Consider the following 7,405-nt stretch of genomic DNA (forward strand, 5'->3'; position numbering starts at 1 on the left):
GACCTGAACCAAAGACAGACGTTCAACTACTGAGCCACCCAGGCATCCCTAAAATCCAAAAGTTCTGATACACCTCCAGCCTCAGGGTTTCCTATAAAAAATGATGGGATGTATTATTCTTCAGGTTCAATGGTATGGAAATAATAATCACTCTCCTAATCATAATATAACTGTAGTGTCCAGAGCTTCTATTTTGACATATACTATGTGCCAGATGACTCTTCTTTCATGCTGACTTCTCCATATACTCTTTTTTTTTAAGATTTATTTATTCATTTGACAGAGAGAGAGAGAGAGAGCAAACACAGAGGCATGGGTGGAGAGGGAGAGAAAGAATCTCAGGCACATTTCCCACTGACCGTGGAGCCCGACGTAGGGCTTGATCTCACAACCCTGAGATCATGACCTGAGCAGAAACCAAGAGCCAGACACTTAGCCAACTGAGACACCCAGGGCCCCTTTTTTGGTGTACCCTTAATTCATTTCATTCTCACACAACATTATGAGTAAGCCTTTATGATCTCAGCTCTGTAGCTGAAGAAAGTGATATTCAGAAAAAAATGACCTGACCACAGTAACACAATGGCCAGTAGTGAAGTTGACCTTCCTGAGCTTTCTCTGGGCTACCTTAGCGATAAAGATTACTTTATTTTCCAATGAATTCTGCTGCTATGATTAACTATACTTCCATACCCACCACTCCTCACTTAGACCAATTCCATTCCTGTATCTCCTCTCTGTCCAGTAGCCCTGATTTAGATCAGGCAATTGATTCACCTCATAAATTGGCCACTCTTTAAAACAATTAATGTTAAATATTCTGGTTCTTTCTGCTCTGCTGGGAAAGAAAACCATGATTTCCAAAGCAATTTCCACATGTCAGACACACTGTTTGCCATACAATATCTTCTTTCATCTTCCCAACAGGGATTGAATTCAATTATATTATTTAAGTTTTCAGGTGAAAATACCATCCTCACCATGAGAATGATCTCAAAGTCATTCCAAAAGGAACTACTATTTATTGAGTGACAACATCACATAGGCAGTGTTTATCAAAATAATTCATGGATGAACATCATCCCAGTCACAGAGAGATCCCTAGCCCCTCTCTAGACCAACCTAATCAAAATATCTAGAGGTGGTACCCTAGAATCTGTCCCTAAGAAGCTTCCCCAAGAGGAAAAAATAAGACAAGATGAAATCAGAGAGGGAGACAAACCAGAAGAGATTCTTAATCATAGGTAACAAGCTGAGCATTGTTGGAGGGAAGAGGGGTGGGGTGATGGGCATTAAGGAAGGCACATGATGTAATGAGCACTGGGCATAATATAAGACTGATGAATCCTTGACCTCCACCTCTAACACCAATAATACATTATATGTTAATTAATTGAATTTAAATTAAAAATATATTACAAAAATAAATTCCAGAAAAAAAAAAACAAAAAAAGAAGCTTCCCTCAGAGAATTCTGACACTAGAAAATTTGAGCCTTGCCCCAGAGAATAGGTGTGGGCTTTGAAACTGAAGCACTCCCCCAACAGACAAATCCAGACTCCATCTCACAACAGCTGTGTGACCCTGGCTGAGTTTCTTCCCCTCTTTGAGCCTATTTCCCTATGTTTAAGGTGATGCTACTCACCTTCTTCACCTCATAAATTGTGGAGAGTAAATAAAGCACCATATATGATGTTTGTAGCATGTGATAAGTAAGATAGATATTTAATAGGTGATACTGAAAAACATAAATAGAATTAATAGATAAAAGAATGAACAAACTGAAATCTGTTTGACTCTTCTGTTGCATTTCACTAACTATGCTACTTTTCCTGAGTCTTTCTTTTTGTAAAATTCCCAGTATTTGTTGACTTAACTTGGAGAAGGCAAACTTAGAGACTCATTATCTCTCTTGTACATTTAATGCTCTTTTATTTGAGCTTGGATCTCAGTTCACACAAAAACATTATCAAGTGAGATCAAAGAGGATGTTTGCAGGCACTGATGGTGCAAGCCAGCACTTCTAAGCCTTGCTCATAGTGTTGGAGACACTCACAAGAAAACCCTGAAGCTAGCCCAACCTCAGTCTCACCTGTTTATAATGTAACTTGGTGTTTATAATGTAACCTTTGAGCATAAAATGGCTTTGTCATAACAACAGATGCAAAACCCTCAGACTGAGGTAGCCTCTGTTTTATAATATCCTTGGTCGAAAAAATGTCAAATTCTGGGCCCTAGGTAATTGTTTCTATGGCTGACTTTGACCATTTTTTTTAAATCCTTTTGGCTACTTTTAGAAATAGTCTGTTCCAAAATGCTTTACACTTAATTCTCGTGGTAGAAAAATATTGCATCCCATTCATTCATCTTTGTTATATAAAATGAGCTAATATTATGATCCCATTTTCCAGATAGGAGAATTGAGGTAGTATCTCAAGACTAAATCCTCTATGAGTCTACAGGGCTCATAAACTTGATTCCTGAACCATCTATGCATATATAAGCATTAGTGTTTTATTTGTTTATTTTGTTTTGTTTTGTTTTAATAAAATTGATAAATTTATATTACTTAGAAATGTTTTAACTCATTTTTTAGACTGCAGATTTTGTCAGGATACAATTTTATTCCTTTTATTATTGAAATGGTAAATGCCTCCACTTGTATGTTCAGAGGTTGGAGCTAAAAGTCCCTATGGGTAGACCTAATTCCATACACAACCTATGAATAATGATTCTCAGAAATTCAGGCTGCAACTATGACGAGAAGCTAGTATTTCAGATCCTCTGCCCCTGCCTTGGTCTCTAGATCACACCTCTGAGACTGCTTCTAAGAGCCTTCTTTTTTTATTATGTCGATACAGTATGCATAATACCTCTGAAAATAATATGGAGGACATTTAAAGAAGTTGAAGAAAGAGTTTGATCTATTTTATTTAGAAGACTGAGTGATAATGCTTTTCTAAAGAAAGCACAGGTACGGAGTCTAAAGCCTGGGTTTGAACAGCAGCACCTACCTACTTCCTGCATCCACCAATTGCATAACACTGAGCAACTCTTATTCACCCCCTCATTAAAAACAAGAGGCCCTAAATGGACTCCCTTGTGTTAAGCATCACATCACCAAACTGGACCTTAACTATATTGCAGTTTCAGCTTTCCCACGAATGTAATCTTTTTTTTTTAAGATTTATTTTTCTTTTTGTTTATCTCAAGAGAGAGTAGGAAGGAGGAGGAAAGGCGGGGGGGGAGGGGCAGAGGGAGAAGAGTGAGAGAGAGCATCTCAAGTAGACTCTGAGCTGAGCGCAGAGTCTGACCTGGGGCTCCATCTCACAACCCTGAGTTCATGACCTAGGCCAAAATCAAGTCAGATGCTTAACTGACTGAGCTATTCAGGCACCCCCCACACCACAAATGGAATCATGTCAATCAGAAATCACCTGATCAGCACTAGGTAGGCCATCTGACTGAGAGGCCCCACTATTCCCTAAAGGAAAATAACTTTGCAAAAACCAACCTGCCTTTTTTGCCAGTATAACTTCCTTGTTCCTGCTGACTTCTGCCTATAAAACTTCATTTTGTATATAGCTCCTCATAGCCCTTTTTGTATCTATTGGAATGGATGCCGCCCAATTCAAGGAGATTTTTGCTCAAATAAACTCTTAAAATTGTTAATATGCCTCAGTTTATCTTTTAACACCCTCAATGGAATAAGTATTATCTTCATCAAAGGCTTCCTGGAAGGAACATATAAGACAGTGAATATATGCTATATATTGGCATATGGTGTGCACTACGTATGTTTGTTTATTTTGTTTCTGAGTCCTTTTCTTTCGTTGGTTTGCAACCTGATGTCCCCAGCCTACAGACTACTGAGGAATGTGCTGGCTAAGAGCCTGGGCCATGACCTTGAGTGACCCTTACATCCATTTCTGCCCCTTTCTTGCTGTGTGGTTTTGGATAAGTTAACTCACCTCTCTTTGCTTCAGTTCCTTGACCTGGAAATTAGAGAAATAATAGTAACTACTATTGTTAAAAGAAGTCAATGAATTAGTATGTGTAATGCACTTAGCACAGCACAAACAAGTACATTAGTAAGTATTAGCTATCATCACCATCGTCATCATCACTTCCAGATTGAACCTTTTTATACTTTTGAAAATTGCATTTAGCTCAATAGACCACTACTGTGATATTTAATAAACTATTGCTTCAGTGGACCTTTATTTCAAAAATTCCCCCTCCCCCCACAAAAGATTTTAAATTAGAGTTGTAAACTAACTACCCATTGAAAGAATATACTTGACTATTTATAAACTCCAAAGCAATTCAGGACATTTTTTACAAATCCGTCCCCTTCATTCAAATTTCCAACCCCCAGAGTACAGACTGTGTTTAAAACAACACAATAGGGATGCCTGGGTGGCTCGGTGGTTGAACGTCTGCTTTCAGCTCAGGGCATGATCCTGGGGTTCTGGGATCGAGTCCTACATTGAGTTCCTCACAGGGAGCCTGCTTCTCCCTCTGCTTATGTCTCTGCCTCTCTTTCTGTGCCTCTCATGAATAAATAAATAAAATCTTTAAAAATAAGTTATTAAAAAAATAAAACAGGGGATCCCTGGGTGGCTCAGTGGTTCAGTGCCTGCCTTTGGTCCAGGGCGTGATCCTGGAGACCTGGGATCGAGTCCCACGTCGGGCTCCCTGCATGTAGCCTGCTTCTTCCTCTGCCTGTGTCTCTGCCTCTCTCTGTGTGTGTCTCTCATGAATAAATAAATAAAATCTTTAAAAAAATAAAAAATAAAACAACACAATATAAAACAAAGGTATTTTGACACTAATGCTTAGCAGTGTCATGGAGAAAATGGGAAAACTTTCTGTTTGGTCAATACCTTCAAGATCAAAGACAATCTGCAGATTTCTGAATTCTCCTACCATAATCTCAGGGCTAATAAAATCATTTCTTTCTGTGGGGATTGTGCCTTGAGTAAAGATTTAAAAGGCACTGGGGCTTTGCATAGCTCAACCTGTTTGCCCTTTATGAACACTGATTTCATTTTTGATAAGCAGGAAAAGAGATGCAAAGTTCATGTTTTTACAAAAGCCTAAACCAGAAAAAAACAAACAAAAAGGCTAAACCCACATCTGGGCCTGAAGTGGTCTTCCTCTGTCATAACTATCTGGGGTTTCAGCAGTTTTCTCATGGCTTGGTATTTAGGAGGTTATATATGTGAAGGGAGGGGCAATGCCCGGCAGACCTGTGGGAGCAGGTGTCACTTGGATGCCAGAGCCCCAGACAAAGTGTCCAACAACTCTTGCTGCGGAGGGTCTGGCCCCACCCATGCTCTCTCCCTATTTCTTAACTCAGAGGGATCAGTTCTGTCTTAAATTCTGAGAATGTCCCAGCATCTTTCCAATCCATTCCTTTTCTTAAGTTTAAACAATGTTCATTTCTCTTGGTAGCAACAAACATAATGTTAACAAGTATATTCATTGAGCACTTGGTGTAAGTCTCACCGTTCTTCTAATCTCTTCATTTCCACAACATAACACTATTTAACCAACCATTTTATAGATAGGAAAACCAAGGCAGAGGGAAGTTATGTTACTTTCCTTCTTTTTTTAATATTTTATTTGAATTCAATTTGCCAACATATGGTATAACACCCAGTGCTCATCTCTATGTTACTCTCCTAAAGTCACAGAGCTAATTGGTGTAAAAGCTGTACTTGAACCCAGGTAGACTAGTTCAAATGGGCAAATGATAAGTTCCCAGGTCGCACCCCTTTAGAAATTGTGTCTGGGCAAAAAAGCAGTTTTAGCACTTACTATGCCTAGAACGACAGGGGAAATGAAAACAATCAAGACAAGAATGCCATTCCACATCTCACTTAAGCAAGGCTGAAAAGATGTTATTTCCATTGCTTAAAAAACAAAAATAAGAACGAGACCAGTGCTTTTCAGATAAGTGAAAATATCCAGGTCCACAGACATCATTCAAGCAGAAATTAAATGCAGCCAGCTTTCCACTAGCAGAAGCACAGGGAATGCACCCGAAAGAATAGGAGGTTAACATTCCCTTTATGGCAGTGAAAACAGAAAGCAGGTAAGAACATAAGCTGCATCTTCACCTCCACACCATATTCACCCCTCACTCCTGGAGGACAGCTCCAGTCTCCTGAGTCACACCTCCCCTCCCTTTCCATTTCCTCACTGCTTTGACATTCCAACTTGCTGCTACATTTTCTATTTCTGAGCGTCTCTTTTCCCTAATGAATCCAGGCCCCAGGTCACCTCTGAGGGATGCACATGCACTTGCAGAGGCTGGGAATGGAGGTCCCCCAGGCAGAGCTTCTACACAGAGAGAGTAAATGCGTGAAGCATGAACGTATCTATCACTTACTGTGTGCATCCCATGTGCGGGAGGCTGGACCACGCTTTTTACTGTGCCATCACATCTCAGCGACCCACCACCCCCATCCTGTCAGGTAGTGTTATTTCCCTCATTTTAGAAATGCAAAAGCTGAGAATAAAAGAGATGTAAGTAATTGGCCCAAGGGTGTGTTAGCCAAGATTTCTTTGAATGTAGGCCACAGAAACCACTTTGGCCAATAAGCAGAAAGGGGGCTCTGTTGACAGGATGTTAGTAACTCCTTGCACTCAAAGACCCAGGAAACAAGACAACTCTCAGCATCAGGAATTACACAAACGTCTCGTTCAATATTGCCAGTGGATAAATGAGCTCTACCATTTTTGTCAGGCCTTACCCAAGACTCAGATGCTAGGAGAATCATGGTCCTAGCACGGCTAGGAATGGGCAGCACACCTAGGTTTATATTCCCATCAAGAGATATTGCAAAGAGGGAAAGATAAGGAGGATATGGAAAAAAATACAATCCATATCTTTGATATTCCAAAGTGGCAGAAACAGGATTGAAACCCAGGTGCTTCTGATAGGAAAGTCAGAGCACTTTTCTCGATGTTTGTGGAGGAGATGGGAGGTGGGTTAAGATAGCTGATAAGAGTGGCTTGGGGTTCAACATCTTTAACTAAACTGACAAGGACCACAGCCCAGTGCTGGACACAGAGGAGGAGCTTGATAAGTTCTTGCTGCATAAATAAACCAAAAAGATGCATAAGAGAGCCAGGGAAGCTGACGTTCTGATTCTCATTCCCCTACTTCCCACCCTTGGGGGAATCGGCACCTGTTTGTCATCCTTTTTTTTTTTTTTTTTTTTTAATTTATTTTTTATTGGTGTTCAATTTACTAACATACAGAATAACACCCAGTGCCCGTCACCCATTCACTCCCACCCCCCGCCCTCCTCCCCTTCTACCACCCCTAGTTCGTTTCCCAGAGTTAGCAGTCTTTACGTTCTGTCTCCCTTTCTGATATTTCCCACACATTTCTT

This window comes from Canis lupus, chromosome 23, assembly GCF_003254725.2.
Source record: "Canis lupus dingo isolate Sandy chromosome 23, ASM325472v2, whole genome shotgun sequence".
NCBI lineage: Eukaryota > Metazoa > Chordata > Mammalia > Carnivora > Canidae > Canis > Canis lupus.